We start from the raw sequence: 24,515 nt of genomic DNA, 5'->3' as shown, positions 1-24,515 counted from the left end.
ATAATCCTCCATGACTTTCAAAATTACAGAAAACCCTTCAAGGTTAGGGATTATCAAAAACCTCATTTAATTTTTAGATTCTATTAGAAAATCCTTCTATTTGTGTTAATCACAATTTCCACATGAATGTGAAAGATTATACAAGAGGATATTTTTGCTAGTAAAAATTGGGGTTCACACATGTAATGGGGTTTTCTGAAAAATTTTAAAGTTAAAAGCGGTTTTGTGATAACCACCGAACTTAAGGGGGTTTTAGATACTTTGAAAGTTGTGATAGATTATGTGATAGTCGTCCAAAGTTAAGGAGAGTACTGATGATTTGAAAGCGCTTCGCGTTCTGATTTGACCTATAGTCTGTAATACCCTACCCATTCTGCCCTTGGGCCTCACGTCACATAGAAAAGGTTCTTGGGCGAAATATTGGGAAGCAGTCCCATAATTTTATGATGTTGTTATGGAGAAATTCTCAAAATAGACTTATTTTCAATTTTATTCCTAATTTTTTATATAATTTAAACTTATTTACAGAGATCAACTTAGTTTGGACCATGTCAGTAGCGCGGCTAGAAATTAGGTCGATTTAAAAAAAAATGCATCTTTCTAACTAATCAGGATTGGTAATCCCAATTAATTAGAAGCCACCTCTAATTAGTCGGTTTCGATAAATCTGACTAACTTAAGTTACCTCCTAACTAGTTGGGGTTACCAACCTCGACTAATTATAAAGCAGTTCAAATTAGTTGGATTTGGCGAGCACGACTAGATTTGAACCGATCCAAAATATTTGGCAAACTTTGGTCTCTTCATACTCACAAATTTTGGCTCAGTGTGTATAATGATGGACGTTGCCAACCCCGTCAATATTATAACACTCATTCTTTCCACTTTGACAATTTCTCTGTTACATCACATCCAGATCAAATCAAATTTCAATCATAAACATTATAAAATAATTCATACAACCACACATAATAAAACTAACCACTCATAAAATCACATAGAGAAAACAAAGCATTAAAATTCATCATGTCTGCTTTAAACATATATCTGTTGGTTATGTTGTTCATGAAAAGATAATTTTGCTTTTGTGAATAGTCCCACATGGAATAGTGATGAGAATAGTAAGAGGTTTATATTGGAACACCTCTTATTGAGCTTTGAATAGTGTTTTGGATTTTGTGGGCTTTGCATAACACACGCACGCGCACGCATGCCGCACCGTACATATTTTTTGGATTGCAAATCTTTAATATTACCGTTTTATCTTTTGACTATGTCTTGTATACGTGCATAACGTCTGCGGAGATAATGCGGGGAGTTTGTGGAGAATAAGAGAGATGTGCAACGGATCTGAAGGCTTTCCACTCCTATAAATAGAGCCTTTCTCCAGTTCGGAAGACACAGAAAACTCTTCTATCCTCTCTTCCTCTATTAATATTTTCGTAAAAGTTTTAGTTTTTCTCTTTGGTCAACGTTCTTCATCTGAGCAGAAGCTCCCGATCAGGCTGCGCCAGGGTGATAGGCGGGTCCTCAATCTTCCAGGGCAGTAAAATCACGGCTGCTCCCAATCAGGCCTGAATTTCTAACTTTTTATTATAGATTTTATACTAATATTCTCTTTTTGACAGTAATCTAGAAGATTGAGAATTATTATTGCTGTTAATTTAAATCTAAAATAACTTGATCTAAAATTAAAAATTTTTTGTTCCTTAATTTTATTAATTTAAAAAAAAAACACTGTTCATCGGATTCTTTACTGTTCATCCAAGAAAAAAATCCTCTGTTTTTGTTCATTAAAAATAAATAAATAAAAAATTATTTTATTGCAAATTGCTTTACTTTCTTGTTGTTTATTTGTTAACTAATGATTTAATTTAGTTGCTATTAAAAAAAGGATTATTTACTGTTCATAGAGGGTTACTGTTCACTCAGGGGAAATTTACTGTTTGTTAAAATATTTTATTACTGTTTATCTAATCTAATTGCTTTCATTATTTATTGGTTTATCTAGTAATTAATAGTAGTATTAATTAGCTGTTGTTTTTTTAAAAAAGTTACTATTCACGAGGGAAAATATTTTACTATTCACAGTAAAAGAAATATATAATATTGCTCTAATTATTTGTTAATTACTATTGTTGGTTTGTTGCCTTTTAACTAGAAATTAATTAAAAATTATTTACTGTCTAATTTGTTTACTGCATTAGAATTTTAATATTCTTTTCAATTATTAATCAAAGTCATACTCCTTAGCATCTAGTAGTATTGACAAAAACATTTATTCCATCAGATTCCAAATACCTAGACTAATAAACTCAAATTGGACTTATGGCTAACTCTGATCATTCCAAGAGTGTCAAACCTGAGAAGTTTACTAGTGTTAACTATAAATGGTGGGCTAATCAGATGAGATACTGGCTCACCACCTTAGGTCTTCTATCTGCCATAGAAACTCCTGAGTCTTTATCCAGTGGATCTCAACCCTCCAACTCTCCTGTTTATGGTCCTCAACCTGAACCCTCACCTTCCACTTCTGGTTCTGGTGCTAGCTCATTTTCTAGCTCTATAAAATCAGAAGAAATCAACAATCATTGTTGTCATAGGATTCTTAGTGCACTTGCAGACAACCTCTATGACATATATTATGAGTTCAAAAGTGCTAAAGACCTATGGAATGCTCTTGACGTAGAATATTGCTATGATGATGTCAGAATTCTGCGTTTCACTTCCTCCTCCTTCAATAGGTTCATGATGGTTGATGACAAACTCATTAATGAACAAATTCATGAATTCTAAGATTTTCTCTATCACCTCCAATCAAAAGGAAACACTTTTATTGATGATTATAAAGTTTCATGTTTGATTGATAAACTCCCTTCCTTCTGGTCTAGATTTGTTGGAGATCTCTGACACAAGTGAGGAGATTTAACCTTAACTGAAGCCCTCAAGGCTATTCGTATTGAAGACCAGCATAGGAAAAATTCCAAAACCAAGACCGAATCAAAAGCTAAAGTGAACTTGGTAGAGGATAAGCCTCAATCTTGGAATTTCAAACCCAAAGGGAAGAAATTCAAGAAAAACTAGTAATCCTTCAACAAATGTTCTTCCAAATCCAATTCCAACTCTTTCAGCCATAAGTCTGATGGAAAGTTCTACTATGTCTATGGTAGAACTAACCACCTGGCTCCCAACTATTTCTTTAGTAAGAAGGAACCGGCCAAACTTGCTCCTAAAGGAAATGAATCCAACAAAATTAATATGATTGAAGAGAATCCAACTTCCTTCAGGTTAGCCTCTTCATCTTATCTTATTAATTCCCTTACTTCTTCCACTGACTGGTACTTGGATTCAAGAGCTAATATTCATGTTTGTAATGATCGCTCTTGGTTTTTAACTTATCAGGAATCATGTAGAGGAAGCATAAGCTTAGCAGATGACTCCACCAAACAAATAATGGGAAGTGGATGTATATTGCTCACCATGACCTCTGGGAAAGCTCTGAATCTGCAAGGCATTCATCATGTTCCTTCTCTCCATCGTAACTTGATCAGTGAATCTCTTCCTCTTAGAGCTGGCATTAGGATTGTAAAGGAATCAAATAAATTTGTGATTACCAAGAATAATGTATTCATTGGAAAAATGTTTTATCTGTAATGGTCTTTTCAAACTCAATGTAATCAATTCGAATTCTAATGAAATTCTTGAGTCTTCTGCTGCACAAATTGTTAAGTCTTGTAATGTTTGGCATGGACGACTTGGACATATCAATTTTCAAACATTGCAGAGAATGATTAAATTGAACCTTATTCCCAAATTTTCTCATGATCCCTCATCTAAATGTGAGATTTGTGTTTAAGGGAAACACACCAAAAACCCTTCAAGTCTATAACTAGAAACTCCGAACCTCTTGAATTAATTCATAGTGATGTGTGTAACTCGAACCGAGTTCTCACTCGAGGGGGTAGGAGATATTTTATAACATTTATAGACGATCACTCCAGATATTATTACACCTATCTTCTCAGAACTAAAGATGAAGTCTTAGATAGGTTTAAGGTGTACAAAGTTAAATCTGAGAACCAACTTGACAGGAAGATTAAAATTCTAAGATCTTATCATGGGGGAGTATACCTCAAATAATATGACTGAATATTGTTAAGAACACGATATTATTTATGAGGTTACTGCTCCCTATACACCACAGTCTAACGGGGTAGCTGAACGAAAGAACAGAACCCTAATGGACATGGTAAACTATATGTTACTCAGTTTAGGAGCACCTAAAAATCTATGGGGTGAAGCTCTTCTTTCTGCTTGCTTCATTCTCAATAGGATTCCCACAAAACTTCTGATATAACTCCTTATGAATATTGGAAGGGAAGATCTCCTAGTCTAAACTTCTTCCGGGTTTGGGGTTGCTTGGCTAAGGTAGCTATTCCCCGAACCTAAGAAGAGGAAAATTGGTTCCAAGACTGTTGATGTTGCTTTTATTGGATATGCACTAGATAGCAATGTTAATAGATTTCTAGTTATTAACTCTAAAATCAGTAACATATCTAACAACACAATCATTGAAGCAAGAGATGCAGTCTACTTCGAAAATATATTTTCTTTCAAATCCAAAATCTCAAAAAATCTTAGATCATCTCTTCATTCTGATCTACCATCTTCCAGTTCTTCTCAACCTTTTGATATTGAGCCTCGAAGAAGTAAAAGATGTAGAATTCAAAAAGATTTTGGAGAAGAATTTTTTACCTTTCTTGTTAAAGGTGATCCAAGCTCATTCAAAGAAGCAATGAATTCACCTGAATCTCCTTTCTGGAAAGAAGTCATTAATAATGAGATTAAATCTATCATGGAAAATCATACTTGGATACTCACCGACTTACCTCCAGGTTGTAAACCTGTTGGTTGTAAGTTGATATTCAAGAAGAAACTTAGAGCTGATGGTTCCATTGATAAATATAAAGCTAGATTAGTGGCTAAAGGCTATACTCAGCAAAAAGACATTGGTTACTTTGATATATATTTTCCTATAGCCCGAATCTCAACCATCCGAGTATTATTAGCCTTTGCTGCTATCCATAAGCTGATCATACATTAGATGGATGTTATGACTGCTTTCCTGAATGGTGATCTAGATGAAGAAATCTATATGCACCAACCTGAAGGCTTCATTGCTAAGGGTCAGGAAAACAAAGTCTGTAAACTTGTTAAATCTTTGTATGGTCTAAAACAAGCTCCTAAACAATGACATCAGAAATTTGACAGAGTCATTGCATAATATGGTTTCACTGTGAATGAACACGACAAGTGTGTTTACACTAAAGTGATGAACAATGACTATGTCATCATCTGTCTCTATGTTGATGATATCCTTATCTTTGGAAAAACTCTTGAATTAATTTTAAAGATTAAGGATTATCTTTCTAAGAATTTTGACATGAAAGACTTAGGTCTTGCAGATATGATACTTAGAATGAAAATCACTAGAGACACTTAGAGGAATATCTTTGAGTCTTTGTCACAGTATTGAGAAAATGCTGATCAAATTCAACTTTCATAACTCTAAACCTATCTCCACACCTTATGATTCTTCTATATCCTTGAAGAAGAATAAAGGTGAACATGTCTCTCAGCTAAAGTATTCTCAGCTGATTGGATCTCTCCTATACATATCCAACTAGACCAGATCCGATATAGCTTATGCTGTAGGGAGACTGAGTCAGTATACCAGCAACCCTAGCAAAGACCACTGGTCTGCCTTAGAGAGAGTATTCAAATACTTTAAAGGCACAATAGACTATTGCTTGACTTACACTGGGTATCCTGATTCTATAGAAGGGTATAGTGATGCCAACTGTGTTAGGATTCTAACAGTGTAAAGTCTACATCTGGATATGTATTTATTTTTTGTGGTGCAGCTGTATCTTGAAAATCCTGTAAGTAAACAGTAATTGCCAGGAGCACCATAGAATCTGAATTGATTGCTCTTTATACCACTTGCACAGAAGTAGAATGGTTGAAAGATCTACTATCTGAACTTCCTTTGGTCCCTAAACATTCTCCTCTATTTCCATTCATTCTGAATCTAGATCTACCATAGAGCTTCTAAAGCAAGCGTATGTAAATAAAAAACTTAACAGACATATTCAAATAAGATATAAATCTGTACAACGTCTGCTAGGCAAAGTTATGATCTTAAACTTTGTAAAGTCTGAGAAGAATCTTGCTGACCCTTTGACTAAGGGATTATCAAGGAGTGTGGTTCTCGATTCATCGAGGGAGATGGGGTTAAGCCCATAGATGAGGTTATTGATAGTGGTAACCCAATCTTTATTTGGAGACGTAGTCCTAATATAGGTTTAATGTGGTAGTAGCAAGCTAGACTAGTGACTCTCGTGTGGAGTATCAACCTAGATATATTTATATATCATTATGGTAACATTTGCTACTTCCCCTTCTCTATGGTGATGATGCTCTTATGATACAGCTGGTTAGGCTGAGTTTTACTCTTAATAAGTCAAATGTGTGTACTGCGGAGAGTATGATATCCAGCTGTAGTATCTTTGAAGGATTTATTTATGTTAGAGGAACCATGATGGCCGCGGTTGGAGGGGGGCTGGGTAACCCCTAGAAACTCTCATGAGTTGGTTATTGTGAGCATGACCTTTAACGCTCAACCCGCTTTACTCAATAGATGAAGACGTATTGTGTATGTTTTTATCAATACATGGTTCAAGGGGCCTAATTCAAGGCCTAGTCCATTATGTCCCTCAGGTAGCTATGAGCTCACTAAGAAAAGATTCAAAGCCGAAAGCTACCTTTCTCATATTCACGATACGAAAGGTTGCCCAACTTATATTTATTTTATGATTTAGTGATTTATTTATTATTTTTGAGTTTTCAGTCAATATTACCTTTGGGGGGGGGGGTGTACTGTTTGCTAATGATTGTTCATGAGAAGGTAATTTTTCCTTTGTGAATAGTCCCACATAGTATAGTGATGGGAATAGTAAGAGGTTTATATTAGAACACCTCTTATTGGACTTTGAATAGTGTTTTGGGTTTTGTGGACTTTGCATAACACACGCGTGCATGCGCACGCCACACCTCCCCTCGTCGCACCGCGCACACACATTTTTTGGATCGCAAATCTTTAATTTTACCGTTTTATCTTTTGACTCGGTCCTGTATATGTGCATAACGTCTGCGAATATAATGCGCGGAGTTACGCGAGTTTGTGGAGAATATGCGGGATATGCAATGGATCTAAAGGCTTTCCACTGCTATAAATAAAGCCTTTCTCCAGTTCGTAAGATACATAAAACTCTTCTATCCTCTCTTCTTTTGTTAATATTTTCATAAAAAATTTTCTTCTCTTTGGGCAACGCTCTTCATCTGAGCAGAAGCTCTGCTATTCTTGCCCGAGTACGGAGGTCGGCCGAACCAGGTGTTTTTACCGCTAGGGGAGAAAGGATCGACTGGGCCAAGGCGATAAGCGGGTCCTCAATCTTTTAAGACAGTAAAATCACGACTGCTTCCGATCAGGCCTAAATTTCTAACTTTTTATTTTGGATTTTATACTAATATTCTCTTTTTGACAGCAATATCAACTTAAGTCACAAACCAAAACAAACATATATCAACTCAATTCACAAAATGAAATAAACATAAATCAACTTAGTTTAGAAAATATTAAGAACTCTTCTCTTTCCTATACTTCTCCCTCTCTCTCTCTCTCCCTCTTCTTCCTCTATCTCCCCTTCAACATAAGCTTAGATGATCTCATCTTCTGGTTGTGTGTGAAGTTGTGAAGGCATGACATTCTCCTCTACTTGAACCTGCAATGAAGGTCTAGCTTTGTCATGTGCACGACTTGAGCCTACCCCGGTACATCCTCCGGTTTTATCATGTGCACGACTTGAGTCCACCCTAATATGTCCTTGCAACCATCAATGCTCGTACATTAGAAGTAGTTCTTGATGTCCATCATGATCTGCTTGACGCATCTTCCTAAGAACGGACTGAATCTTCCTTATGATGCGAGCATATACATTCCTCATCCCTCGCTTAGTAGTTGATCTGGAGACATCACATACAATAGAACTCACCTCATCAAGTTCTTCTACCTACAAGATAACAAGCGAAAGAAGATGATTAGCAAAATAATAATGAAAAAATAATAATCACTAAATAAGTATAGATTTTATCTATCTACTTACTAACACTCTCTCAATCGAACCCCTCGGCATGTACGTGAAAGGTGTTTTGTTCTCCCGATATATCCATCAGCAAGTAATCGCTCACTACCAATATATATACACATCTAGGTCTGACACATCACTTGTCTCCATCACTATAGCACACTCCCTAGAATCCCAATCCTCAATATAAGATTGATGAATTATCTCCTAATTTTAATGATGTGTTCTTTTTCGGGGATTTGACTTTATTCTTTCTACATGATCTAGAATGTATTGTTTTAATCCAAATTGTCGAAGCACATGATCAGACATGTGCATCTCAACAATTTCAAAGCATATAAATGGGAGCCTAGCAAGCCATATACTTTCACTATCTCTACAAATATCTGGTAATGAAACTAAAACTTATTTGTAAGGCGTCCACTTGACCTGTAAAAAACATTACAGAAATTTACATATAAGTAACATATGACATATTGCTTGAGTATTGTTAGTTATTATGGTTTTATACATGTTTATTCCCTGTTTGATCAAGCTTGTTCCTATAAAAATTTTTGTGACCCTTCGAGGGACCTTTCCAATATCTGGAGATGTTCCATCTATTTGAAATACAAAGGTTTAGTATAGGTTGAAATAAATATTAAAAATTACATAAAATTATAAACTCATATGCTTGCATCTTAATGGAATCTGACCATTAAGAAATCGGACAAATTTCCAATATGTCATCTTTCCATGACCATATTTGCAACAAAGTGGTGCAGCCTTTGAATTACCTGCATCCTACTGGAATCTAACCATTAAGAAGTCGGGTCTCCATCAGATTTCTAATATGCCATTTCCCCCACTTTCCATGACCACATTTGCGATAATGTGGTGCAGCGCTTAAATTCCTTATTTTGCATGGATGCCACTTTTGTCATCCCTATATAGATAGGCTAGCAATGCAATCTTCCATGATAATTCTCCATGCTTGTCAAGATTCTGAAGTAGTGGCAACCATCTAACATGAACTAAATCCTTAGTTAAATCTAAAAATACAATAGTGTCGATCATATGTAGTATGTACGCTCGAGCATATGTCTTGATGATCTCATCTATGTCTCCATTGGTACATTCATGTAGTTCTGACATAGCTATTCGAGCTTGATCTTGCCACCCTTCATATTAAGAGCTTCTCTCAATAAAGTTTCACACACTCCTATCCAGTGAAAGTCATCAATACTTGTAACAATATTCCTATTCACTTTGAGGCCAAGTATAACCCTTACATCCCACAAAGTAATACTTTCCTCTCCTTATTACATTTGGAATGTGTTTGTCTCAAGCCTTCATCGTTCAAGCACAATTGTCAAGAGGGGCCAATCGAGCCTTACCCATGGTAACTTTACATTAGGAAAAGTCTACTTAACAAACATAATCTTGAACATGTGGATCTATCAAATCCTAACTCAAATATGCACGAGTGTAATCAGTTACAGCTGGTGCCTGCATACATTACAAAAAATAATACATGTTAGACATAATAATCATTCAAAGCATTTAATAGTAAAAATGAGTTTTCAATGACTTTAAATGATATGAAAATAAGATTGAAATATAAATGATTGAAAATACTAAAAATTTTACCACCTTAGAATTTATCTTCGCAGATCGATGTCGATCTTGGTCATATAAGACCTTATAAGTCATTGATCCCGCCTACATGATGTAATACATAGAGTAAAACATGTTAGTGTTTTGTTAAGTATATATTGAGTTAAAAATAACTTATAGAATATGCACTTATGTATGCATTTATTTGATGGTACAAAATGAGAGTATGCATTGACTTACAAAACACATAGAATAAATTAAATAAAATTTACCCATTAATTGATATCTATACAGATTGGTAAGACAACATGATCTAATATGGGTTGGTTGTCTATAATATTCACATATATTTTGCTTTGGAGCTTCTTCTTGTCCTTCATCCATTGTACCTCTTATGCGTGCTAATCGCGAATATTTGGCTTGTCTCTTACAATTATAAGGTAACACATGCAGACCGTTATAGGGTGGCCAATGACTACTGACTATAATTGGATGGAAACAATATTTGTGCGAATATCTGTAGTGACTTGACTAATACCATTTGGAGGAGTATGTGTAGTATGAAGTCTTTGCACCCCCAAATTGCTTAGAAGAAACTGCTATAACATGCGAACATGGTAATTTTTACAATTATGGTATGTTGCAAGTGCACATTATGTGCCTTGTAAATTAACGGTGTAAGAATGACCGTATTTGTTTGTAGCATGCCATTCGTCTGGAGCAAACCTAGTAATTTTTGTTGATCTTGCCTACACAACACGAAATCCTATAATTTCTTCATTTTTAGGTGTCAACCTCATCGTCCACTTAGCCCCATTCTCTTGCCGCTTGACAAAATATTGATTAAGTCTACAAAATATCCTTGTAACCAACACCTATATGTACATTGTTCGAGCTCCCCAAAGTACACCATTGAAGCTTTCAAAATAATTAGCTGTCATAATACAAAACCAATGCCCTTTGTCTTTACTCAGTGCCCATCAATTAACGTATTCACCTCCTAAATTACTCTTAGTCCAGTCATGTGCAACTTGAGATGTTATCTTGATTTGATCTCTTATCCAATCATATACACATGTTTTTGATGCACAACTAACTTACCAAAGAAGGTTTAATAAACGCATCTCCCTATGCCTCTTTTTAAAATTATCTCTAATGTGTCTTAAGCAATATTGATGATAGTGATGAGAACCAAATATCATATGCAATGCTTTACAAACAACTTTTCATCCTGTCGAATATGGAAGTAAATTTCCTAGGAGGTAACACACTAAGAATATGTAATTGAGTACTAATGAAAGACAATGTTCTTGACCTCTACAACCGCAAAAGTTAAAGGAAATAAGTCACCATCTACATCTATTCCTGTAGCACCAAGCAATACACCTTTGTATTTACTATGTAAATGTGTGCCATTAATGCCATGAATCGACTAACAAAATTTAAATCCCTCGATTAAAGGACCCAATCTCCAAAATACATAGGTGAAATATTCAATGCCTGGATGAATCACTTTGGTTATAAGTTTGTATTCAATTCCAGAACTGCTTCTCTTGATCACATCAGGATATCGAGGAAGTGTCGCATAAGACTTCTCCCAATCACCAAATAATTTTGTCATCGCGATTCTCCCATCATTTCATGCTTTACTATATGATATTTCGATGAACCTCGTAAATAGCACTCTATCAATTATCTGACCTGGATTTAGATCAAGCTTCTTCTTTAACTTTAGTATGATCAACCGCACTATATAAGAGGCAGATGCACTGCTACAATCTGACTCTAAGATCGGATTGCTACATGTGTAACGCCCACAGTACTCTGTGATTTACAAAAGCCCAATATGTTTTTTTCGGCAAATGAATATAACTTCCAAGGTCATGTATTCTCCATTTGTTGACCTTTTCTTTCTATATTCATAAAATAAATTGCATCAAAACTTGTTCGATTGCTTTAAGCTGCTTGAATTTGACGTTGGTTTTGATAGAGTAATCACAAATAGCATCAACCACCTTCTCTATAGTCTTGAATAAATCTCTCCAATTTTAAAAGTGAAGTCTTCATCTCTTTTACTATTTAAACTTTAGCATATGCTAATATTTTCTACTATAGAAGAATGAATCCACTCATCATCTTCCGGGAGGTGGCTCTTCGTACACAACATATTCATTGTTAACATAAGCATCGTCAGGCCACCCCGGATTCTCTTCAACATCTTCAATCACAAAATGCATGCTATCAATTGGTGCACCATCTTGTTTTTTATATTTGGAGTCGTCGCTTCTTTCATCCTCTTCAATCGATGCCCCTCTCAATGGTCTCATATTTTAATAGGACGCTTCATTGTTCATGGCACTTAGATGTTCCCTCAAATAAAAGGTCCACTTAGGTATTCAAATTGATTCAACTCCATTTCACTTGGAGATGAAAGAAAATCATTAGACTCAACTTCCAAGTCTAACATACATGAGAACTCTCTTGGAGGTTTGAATGTTTGCCCGAACTAAATGAAAACTTTTCAATAAACAATTCTACCATTGGTTGCGTCTCACTCAAACTAAACATAATACTCATATGATGATCATTTGACATCTCAACGTGGATGTTCTGTCAAAAGTTATGGGCCAGTTGCATATTATTTTTAGTCGGTATTCTCATAGAATAATTTCAGTTACTCTGTATAATTCGTTAATCAAGTCATAGTAACTATATGATTCTGAGAGAATTAATGGTGTCTTTACCCTCCAACATATACAGACATGGTATTCATTCCATCCTTAATTTTCCCACAATAAAAACAAGCAATAAAAACCATATCGTTCAACCTCTAGAAAAATAAATTAGACTTTATCATTTAAATGTAATTTTTTTTAAATACAAGGCTAGTGATGAAGAGAGAAAAACTCTAGATTTAAATGCAAACAATTTTATAATCCATGTATACAATGTAACAATCTCATAATCTTATGACTCTAATTTATATCAAAACCTAAAAAAAATTAAATGAAAACTCTAAAGCACAATATGTGCATTCTATGCCATAGAATTCTAATTTCAATTAAATTCTACCATACATAAAGACTCACAATTACCGCAGAGATATCTAATCGATATTAAATAAAAAAATTCCCCAATGACCCAAAATATGGGACCAACAGGGGGACAAGTGAGGTGTCCCCCTCCTATTATAAAATGAGCTAGACATCGTTAATGATAATCAGCTCATTAAGCAATAGGAAGGGGACACCCCACCTGTCCTCCCTGTTGGTCCCATATTTTAGGTCAATGTAGCAAAACTCATATTAAATTTCAAACTCTAGAAATTTGATATTGATGAAAACCCTAGATTTAAATGTTGAAGAAGAGAAAAGAGAAATTCCCTAGAGACCCACTGCAAATCACCAACATTCTTGTCTAGAGTCGGCGTAAGAAAAGGGGTTGGATTGGAGCAAGAGAGAGATGGATCAGGGCAAGAGAGAAAAAGAGAAATGAAAAATAAGAAGGGGGTGTTAGATCTGCCATATAAGTAAAATATAGTCGAGGTTAGCATTCCTGATTATATTTTTAAGTTGTGGGCCCATGACGACGACCAATAATAAATAGTCAGGATTGTAAATCTTTATTGTTTTATCACTTAGAAAATTTTTGGGCAGATGTAGGAAGAAATCTATGTCAAATAGTCGGGATTGCTAACATTTACTATTTAGAGACCTACTTTTAAACAGTTGGGGTTAGTTACCCCCGAATAATTAGAAAGAGGTGTTTTTTAAATCGTTCTATTTTCTAGCTGCGCTGCTAATGTAGCCAAAACTAGGTCGATTTCTATAAATAAGTTTGGAGTGGGTTGAAAATTGGGAATAAAATTAGAAAATAGTCTATTTTAGAAATTTCTCCTTCTGTTATTGGGTTTCTGCGACGTCCCTGTTTTCACATATGGCTGCAGTCCAAAGTAAACCCAGAGATGTCAAATCTGCTATACACCCACATCATGCAACAACAAGTTTTACCAATCACAACAATATCCTCTAGTCGAAACAAAATAAAGTGTAGGTACAAACATGCAATAGAAGAAAATAACTGTAGCTGACATGATATAGGAAAGAGTAAGAGTGTCTCATAAATAAATCATGTCTCGAAGAACAAGTTTAAAATACATCTGACATCCTAAAATATATAAATATATCATGACATAAATCATCTAAGAATATACCAAGGCTCACATCCATTACAAAGTTGGAAACAAAGAAAAACTCTAATAAATAGATATAAAGTCAGTCTACTATGAAGTCTCATCTCCTAGCTCATATGACTGTGACTGTGCATGAACTCCATCATTATGCGACTCTCCGATGCTCTGAACCATCTAAAAGGGAAATAAAAATAAAAAGAGAAACAACAAAAGCGTCAAAGCGTTAAAGCAAGATCACATCCATCCGCCCCCAGGGGAAGGGCTACTACATGTAGTGGAGGCTCTATCTATTAAGCATAGACTATCAAAATCATTTTTTCCGTATCTAATGGAATTAATACCTAGAAATCTACAACACAAGATATAGTACGTCGAACGAAATAATCCAAACAAGGAAACCCACATGTATATACCATATGTATCAAATAGTAGATAACTAAATAATAATCCCAAACTAGAACTAAAAGCAAGAAATACTAGAAAGTAAAGCCTCATAACCAATGTCAGCATATGTATCTCACGCACTCGCATAACATAATATTTTGGTCATTAATTATCTCAACAATGAGTCATGTCTCATTTGGAGTCCGCCAAATACTCGGCTATCAAGTTATAAAAGTCATCACTTTTCTAAAATTCTCAACTAATCGCGCCTCGTGCGAAACAACAAATAGTCATATCAACCTCTGTGTATAATCATGCAGAAACAAAGACATAGGTTCATCAACCTCTGCGCACCTTAAAGCGGGAATAACAATATAGGTTCACGAACCTTAGCGCATGTTCGCGGGAAAAATTGTTTTCTTCATTGAATTCATTGTTCTCTCAAGTAACTGTTTTTCGATTACAAAAGATCCGGTCTTTTCTAAGATCCGGTTACAACAAAATCAAAGAAAAAATAAAAAAAAGATTACAACTTTCCTTTTTCGAACGAATCGCAAGATCCTGTTTTGCGGTCTCTTGCTTTTGTGGGTTCTTCACCTGCGTCGGGGTTAATCCGTGGACCACCGCGCGATCTAGATCCGGTCGGATCTACACGGTATAGCGGGTGTTATCTCACGAAGGAGATAACAGCCGAGGGTACTATTTCACCAAGTAAATAATAGCCTTATCGGGATCAAAAACCAAGTTTTGATCCGGAGGATAACCGTGTAGATCTCATATCCGATCCCTCTCGAACTCCTACCTTATTTGACGTGGATGATCGCCGAGCACCGGATCTGAAAGAGCAAGTCTTCAAAGCTTTAAATCTCCAAGGTTCAGATCTCAATTCAGCAGAGCTTCGCCTTCAAAAATTCCAACCTCTCACAAATGAGCCCCCATAGCCTATTTATAGGCACTCAAGACTGTGCCTTGGCACTAGTGCCCTGGCCACCGAGCCATCCATCTTTGGTGGCTCGGCCACCGAGCCCCCTAGAGGTGGCTCGGTTTTGGCCGAGTCCTCCAGGTGTTGTGCCGTGTTGTCCGTTGTCCGGTTTTATGGTTTCGCGGTTTATCCAAGTTTTACTGTTGATCTGGACTCTGATTTGGAAGTCCGGATCCTGATTTGGTAGTAAATCCGCCTTGGTGTTTGAGTTCGAATCCGTTCTATGGTTGAATGACTCGTTGATTCCCCGAACCGTTGGCTTGATTCCACACGCGAATGGATGCATTCCGTTGCTTGCGTGCGATTCGCTAACCTCGTTGCCTCGTTAATCCGCTTCGTTGCGTGTCACTTGGCTTCGGCGTTGTGGACTGACGCTCGTGTTTAGATACGTCACCCGATGGCTCGTTGGTTTGTCGAATCACCGTGCCGAGCTGTGTTCAGGGACCTATAGGCAGTTTTATACGCCTACAGCGCACACTCATGCGGATATGATAATATAGGTCCACCGACCTCAGCGCACATTCGTGCAAATACGATAACATAGGTTCCCAAACCTTAGCGCACACTCATGCGGATACGATAACATAGGTTCACAAACCTCAGTGCATATTTGTGCGGATACAATAACATAGATTCACCAAGCTCGACGCACTCTAGTGTGGATACAAGAACATAGGTTTACCAACCTCAGCGCACACTCGTGCATATACGATGTCAAGGGAAAAGTGTACTCGAAACCATACTTAACCAATATCCCCCTCTAGGGTACCAACACAAGTACTATGACACTATTCATGAATAACTATGACCACATATGTACTATCACGCAACTTGAGCCTCGAGCTCGCATTTCAAATCAAAACAACACAATATTAGGAAGATCAACATTAGTAGTCGACTACTAAGCTTAGTAGTCGACTACTAAGCTTAGTAGTCGACTACTAAGCTTAGTAGTCGACTACACTTAGTCTACTCAAACTCTGTAAAATATGAATTAGTATTAGTAGTCGACTACACTATACATTAATTGACTACTCTGTAATCAGACAGTTTCTATAGAACAAATTGGACATTAGAAGTCGACTACTACTCTTAGTACTTGACTACTAAGCAGAAACATGCACACACCCGTGTACATACAACACTTAGCAGTCGTCATGTGTTTATCATGCTTTAATACAGTACAAAGTAAGTAATAACAAAACAAAAGAATCATCTCCATGATTATTTAAACCCTTAATTCAACTAATTAGGTTTAATCTTCTCATTAGTCAAGAAATTGACATAATCCTAGTTATCGATTAAATTAGCATGAACATGCTTGCATATTAAGCTTGAAACTTATATAATTTAATTTATTCACATTTACAAAACCAAAATACCCCAAACGTAGGGTTTAATCAGACTTAATTAACATGTAAGCTCTTTACATCACAAGGTTAGAGTTTTGAGCATGATTAACACATAGAAAACAAGATACAAACTAAGATCTACACTCCTTTAATGATCATGATCATGTTTCTATTATAAACAACAAGCAAAACATGTAGATCTAACATCAGGTTAGGATTTTATATCAAAAATCATCTTTTTATCATGTTAAAAAGTTAAATCTAAGCATCAAAATATCCATATTACTTAATAAACCTAATATCTATACTATGGGTAAGGTTTGGATGCAGGAGATCTTGCCTCAATCATGATGTTGGTCTCCTAAACATGTGTGCAAACTCCTTTTCTCAGCTACATCCCTTGATCTCTCCCTATGCTTGATGTCACACCTCAAAACACCTCAAGGAACTCAAAAATGGGCTCTAGGGTTTAGGGTTTGAGAGAGAGGGTGGCTGCTGCTAAAAATTTCGTGAAAAGCTCTTTACAACTCAAGAAAAATATGTATATATACTCCTACATGTTATCGGGTCAAACTAAAACAAAACAGATCCAAAATCAAACCTGGCATTCCTAGGAAAACCCCCGCTAGTCGACTACAATGAGTAGTAGTCGACTACTCTGTATTTTTGTAAATTGTATTCAGTATTTTAGATATAACTTTCACATCCAATCTCAGAATAAGATGATCTAAGATTTGTTGAAAACCTATTGAAGATACCCACAATTTTGGTCTTTTGAGTTTTTTCATATTCGAATAACATCGGTGTGTAAAACATATAAACTCTTAACTGGTCATTTTTCCAGATTTTTTCTTCGTGCATGATTTGTGCATTTGCACTCATATATTCACACATATACATTAAATTGATCTTAAATCAATTCCTAGCATACTCAAACATCAAAATATGTTATTTATTACCATATGACATATTTATTATTATTTATCATATAATATTCAAAATTTTGAGGTTTTACAGTTTCGATGTTAGTAGATAAGATTTAGTTTTCATTGCGGGTAGACTATCATGTTTAGAGAATTTGGATCAGAATCCATTTGGCTAATACACAAATGGACGATAAGCTAAGTGGATAGTGACAATAGGCAATGATATTCTGCCTAAATAGTAGACACAGGTGATAAATTACATGCTAAAATATTTGGTAAATTTAGTTGATTATAATATAATTTTAATAATAAAGTGTTTGGCAAATAGGTGGCTTATAAGCCATCATTATCGTCAAATGACCAAAAAAATATTTAATGATATTACTGATAAATAAGGCTTGTAATTTTTGTAATAATGAAGGGTATATTGGTCTTTTACTCGGTCAACCCTCGTGGTTTATAAACCATCACAAAATAAGTCAGACTTATTTTGCATGGCTTCTAAGCTAAAATAAGTTATTTGCCAAACATAGTAAAATGTTAAAAGCCACTTTGACCACTAGCCTAACAGCATCAATATAGTTTCTCGTTAGTAGCTAATTATTTTAGACCTCATGATGCTAACTAGACTTCTACCCAACCTACTCATACTTTAATGTTTCTTCCCCTTCTTTTGGCTCTTTTCATTTGTGCACCTCATATATTTGGCATTTTAAAATATCTATTACAATATTTATATTTTATCAATTATCCCACAAATTATTTTAAACTCATTAATTTGTCCTTCAACTTAACTTTTGTTACACTGTGTTTTACATTTTATTGTGATAGGGGAAGGTAAGAAAGAAAAACATGTAAGAAGATAAGAAAATTTACTTCTCTTTTTAAAAGCTTCATGAATGGGATGGATGGATTCCTTTACTGTTACATCTTCCTTATTCCTCTTTATTCAAATAGGATGTTAGATTTCCATAGAGTTAAAGTGCATTTCCTATTCTATCCTCAATTTCTACCTTCAGAAAAAGTACACAAATGAAACTCAAAATTTCAAAAAATAAAAATGAGAGAGAGAGAGAGAGAGAGAGAGAGAGAGAGAGAGAGAGAGAGAGAGAGGGGGGGGAGAAAGACCAATAGAGATGATGGGGGCATGAGGATAGTGCTGAAACTACACAATGTTCTACAATGTTACAAGACACCAGTGGGTTTTCCAGTTTATAGATATTTTTATTTACTCTTAACCATATTTACTACTTAGAACACCATTGAGTAATAGATTTTCTACTTTATAGATTTTTTAATACTTTTATTTGTATTTCTTCTATAACACCATTGAGAGTAGAGGAGGCCACCACTCAAGAGGATAAGCTTATAAAAATATCAAAATAGATTTTAAATACAACCATGATAGGTTATAAAGACATCACTAGAACAAAAGTCCAGNGGGGGGGGTGGGGAAAAAAATCATATTTAAAAAAGAGAAAAAATGAAAATAGATTCGATGTACATTTTTTAATAGAGAAATTGGAAATAGCTTAAACATCCTATTATAAATTGCAGTAGATCAATAAATATGATAGTTCCAAAGATTATTTGTTTGTGACGTACACTAATGAGTGAAGAAAACCCCTTGATTTCTAGTTATGATGCGTACTAAATTTGATTTTAGATAATTGTTAGTACATGTTAATTCTTTGTTCTATCTTTTTTGTTACTTATCTAATCACAAACAAATGATTGGTGCTTTTAGTTATGTCGATTATTAATGACTATTAAGGTCATAAATTGGATTAGGTATATAGTTCAATATGGTACTCATCATATTTATATTTGCTTATCAATCATGGATATGGATATAAATACAAAAATGTCTATATTAATTTCTATCAGAATTGAATATGCACACAAATCAAATTAGAGGAAAAAAAAATGCGGATTAAAACATATAAGATTGAGAAAAGTATAGGTTATATGATACAAAAGAGGCCATTACTATATTTGTTATATCTGAAAATCTAAGATCAGATCCCTAGATCATCAAAATTAACCTCATATTCATTTTAATCTAATGGTCAAAACAATTGCAACTATATCTGGCTGACATATATTTATATATTTTTAATACGAATTTAGATATTTAATGACATATCCATATATGTCACCATAACATATTAGATATAGATATTTATGATACAGATACAGATCGATGAATATTTTTGTGTGCCCTACTTACAATCCTTTCTTTTTGTTTTTTGTTTTTTGTTTTTTTGCTTTTTGTTTTATTGTTTTTTAAAATAATGTACCTAGTTTTCTACTTTTCCATCATAGAAGTTTGTTTGGTTGCAAATGATTCCATTTCTCTCGATCAAGATATATTTGCAATGCTTGGATACTTGTAAAAAGACTTGATATCTTCCTTGTCTTACTGATTGATGTAATGGACAACTACCAATCACAAGCTTGATTCTATTTTGGGTTCTTTTGGCCTTTTATTTCTCCTCCTGCTGCACATGCATCTTTAAAATAGTAGGTCCCAACATTGAGAAATACGCACCACCATGTGAATGAAAACATTGGCCTAGCAACACCAAGGCAAACATTGTCCTCTCTCTCGTAAGGTAGACTTTAATGTTACCATTTTAATATCCAAATATCTTCTTTATAAATGTTTGTTTAAGAGGGAGTTAGTCAAATAGAACTTAAAACTAGAACTAGGACAATTTGTGAGATAAAATTTTATAGTGTTAGTGACACAACGCAGAAGTAGTAGCCTCGGAATCCACCAAAGACAATTTTCGAATCCACGAAGAGCTTCGAATCCACGAAGTAGATTTTGAAGAAAACAGAATTTTATTAATTAAAAGTTATGCCTGTAGGGCTTACAAGACTCTACTTAAATAGAAAAAGACTTCTACAAGGACTCAAACTCCTACAATGACTCAAACTTTATCAAAAATAGCAAAAGAATTCCTAAAACATTAAAACTCCTAAAAAGACTCCTTATGACTAGGAAAGTCCACCGGCCAAATTTGAGATCAAATCGGATTTGTTTCTTAAACATTACAGACTCCTAAAACATTACTAAAAATAGTAAAAATCGGACAAAAATACAGATATCTCTCAAACCGTAAGAAATTTAGAGAAACTGAGGAAGCAAACCAAACCCTTGGGGTGGGTTTGGATGGCTCCGTCTTGTTGATATAGTCGATTTTTATATATAATTCGTCCAATTCTGACGTACGGTTTGAATGTTATGGCTGTTTCTTCGTAGCAAGTTATTTTCCTCGACCGAGCCCGCGTTTAGGCTTGCGACTGTCTCACTTTGACATAAACATGTCTGTCATATGTTCTACATCAGTTAGTCAACTAGAACTAAAACTAGAATAAAATTTTACAGTGTTAGTCAACTAGAACTTTAACAAAACTAAACAAGATAATTGTACAAATTTATCCCATTTTTTATTTTCTATATAACAATGAGAGTTATAGTCTCTCAAATTATTTCAAGTTTAGCTGGAACTAGGTGGTAAAAACTAGAACTCCTATTTATTTTATTATTTTTTATTTTTTATATTTCTTTTTTTCTTTACTTCTTTCCTGCTATGGCCATCACCATTATTAGATTATGTTGTCATATCAAATCTCATCTCCTCTTAGTCATCTTTGATATTTTCTTTTTTACTAAATATTATAATTATGTAACTAATTTTAAAGTAAAGATTGTATCAATCCATAATTTATTAAACAATAAAATTGGGAGATGATGGAAAGAGATCTCGGGGTGTAAAAAAGGAAGGAAAATATGAAAAAAGTTTTTTAAAGACTTGTACTATATAATAATTAAAAAAATAAAAAAGCTACAACATATATTATAATAATAATTATTAATATCTTATAGTCTAACCAAAAGTTATTTAATAGTAAATAACATTCCCGTAAACAATTATCAATCAATATAGTATGTTTAAAATTTATCCCACGTTGCTTGATTAAAATATCCCGCTTCATAAAATTGTTCTTATCCCACTAAACTATCACACTAGCAAAAAATTACTTTAACAATTATCCCACTTCGCATGAAAATATCTTAGATATAAAATAAATTAAATTTGAAAAAGGCTAATATTTTAAGAATATTAATGATTAAACATATATGATAGCATATAAACCAAAAAACTCTATAGTTAAATGTGCTTTGGTGAGAGTAATCTTAGGATGGGTAACTTTTTGGGATGTTATCGTACATGGCGATCCTCTTTATATTTTTATAGTCTAGCCACAATTATGTGTTATCACTCTTGATGCATGTATGTGTCACGAGTTTTGTAGTACATGTATTTATCATGAGTTTTGTGACACAATATATGTGTCGTGAGTTTTATGACGCGTGTGTCACGAGTTACGTGACATATTCTCACATGTATAGAAAGACGCTCTCTTCACATGCTCTACCTATGCTTTTGGTATGTGTCGTGCTTTATTTGTGCGATACAAAAATATATCACATAAAGAAAAAAATGTATCACTATTTGCAACTTTTGTTGTATTGAGACTACTGCTTGTATTTGTTTCAATATCGCACATAATCCTCGTAGCTCTTACTTCCCTATATTTACTCATTGATAACATAGACATATTTTATGATTGTCATAATTGGTGTACCTTGTTATCTGTGGGTTCTGATGCTGTTTATGTTGGATAGCAGTATTCCTAATCTATTTTGGTAATAGGAGGTTATTAGGATTCCTAATCTATTTTGGTAACATGAGGTTATTAGGATTCCTAATCTATTTTGGTAACATGAGGTTATTAGGATTCCTAATTTGTTTTGTTTTTGGTTTTAGGATTCCTGGACTATTTTGGTTTTAGTTTTTCTATATATATGGAGATTAGAATCAATCTTTAAAAGAGAGGAGAGTTGTAATAAGAGATTAGAGAGACTTTTGAGCATTGTGAGAGGTAGATATTATGAGCAAGTTGAGAACTTTGGTTGAGTGTTAGTTTGTGAGTTTTGTGAAATTGTAACCCTTTGTACTCTCCTTCATTTAGTGGAATCTCCCCATCCTCTCCCCGTGGACGTAGGCAATTTACCGAACCATATAAAATTAGTTGTCTCGCTATTTGTATGATTTATAATAGCTTATTTAGGTTCCCTCGACAGGTCAGTCCTAGAACTGATGAGAGGAAGAGCTGATATCTCACTTGGTTAAGATATTTTACTTAAGGTTCTTGTTTCTTTGGTGAAACCTGAATTCCTATTACGACATGACTCTCTTGTTGTGCTGCCGAAGTGCTACCAAAATTTTCGCTACGCGCAACAAGTAGTATCAGAGCCCAGATTTCAGATCTAGGGTTTTAGCATTAGGTGAAGGAAGTTTCGTCATGGAAGCTTGGTTTTTGGAGTTCTAGGCTTCGGTGGAGATAGGATTTGAAGTTGCTGTTAGAGATCTCGCTTTCCTCGTGCGGTTAGGAGTTCTATTTGGAATCCAATGTAGGTTTCAGTTGGGTAATTTCTTATTCCTTTCAAAGTTTAAATCTTTCTTTGCAATTTGGAGTTAGTTTGCAATAGGAGAAGAAGGTAAAAGTAGCAAGTTGATGGTGAGTACAGTTCAAGTTGGTTTTCAGAACACCAAAATTAGTGTGGTGAAATATGACGACAAAATCAACTTTGGTTTGTGGATGAGTGACGTACATGATGCGCTTAATGCTCAGAACTTGGAGGAGACCATCATGATCCACGAGAGACCACTAAAATATGAAGAGGCGATATGAAAAAAGATGAATAAGAACGCTTGTGGGGTGATCAGGTCTTGTTTGGAACAGGAGCTGAAGTATGATGTGATTGGGGTGACGTCTGCGATGAAGATGTGAGAAATTCTTAACAATAAGTACCTTACAAAGAGTGTTGAGAACATGTTATATTTGTTGCGTAGGTTATTCAGATTCCAGATGTCCAGAGGCACCTCGCTTGGGCTCATGTGAACAACTATACGAAGTTGTTGTCAGACTTGGCGAATGTTGATGAGAAGATTTCGGATGAGTACAAGGCTATTATCTTATTGGGCTCCTTACTGGATGAGGAGTATGACACATTTGTGCTCACTTTGTTAGTACAAGGCTATTATCTTATTGGGCTCCTTACTGGATGAGGAGTATGACACATTTGTGCTCACTTTGTTAAATGAGAGATCTTCTATCAGCTACAGTGAAGTTACTAATGCTTTGACGAACTACGATTTGAGGAGTATGACACATTTGTGCTCACTTTGTTAAATGAGAGATCTTCTATCAGCTACAGTGAAGTTACCGGATGAGGAGTATGACACATTTGTGCTCACTTTGTTAAATGAGAGATCTTCTATCAGCTACAGTGAAGTTAGTAATGCTTTGACGAACTACGATTTGAGGAGGAAGGATAAAGAGACTTTCCGTGCTAGTACTTCAGGCGAGGCCTTATCGACGAGAGGTAGAAGCCCATATCCGAAAGGTGATAATAGAGGAAGGTAAAAGTCAAGAGGTCGTCACCAGCTAGGAAAGAACCAATGTGCATTCTACAAGGAGCAGGGACATTGGAAAAGAGATTGTCCAAAGATCAAAGAGAAGGAGAATAGCAAAAAAAGGGCCTGAAGGCCAATGAGGTGAATATTGTGAAAGGCGATGATTCCGATGATTCAAGCTTTTCTTTACTGATTACTCCGGAGGTGAACCACTTGGATGCATCAGATTGGATGCTTGATTCTGGCTCTACCTATCATGTGACCCCTAGGCGAGATTGGTTTGCATCTTTTGAGAAGCTCGATGGGGGAGTTGTAGTGTGACCCCTAGGCGAGATTGGTTTGCATCTTTTGAGAAGCTCGATGGGGGAGTTGTAGTCATGGG

This window comes from Asparagus officinalis, chromosome 8, assembly GCF_001876935.1.
Source record: "Asparagus officinalis chromosome 8, Aspof.V1, whole genome shotgun sequence".
NCBI classification, from domain to species: Eukaryota; Viridiplantae; Streptophyta; class Magnoliopsida; order Asparagales; family Asparagaceae; genus Asparagus; species Asparagus officinalis.
The sequence above is the reverse complement of the archived record's forward strand: the minus strand, read 5'-3'. Positions refer to the sequence as shown.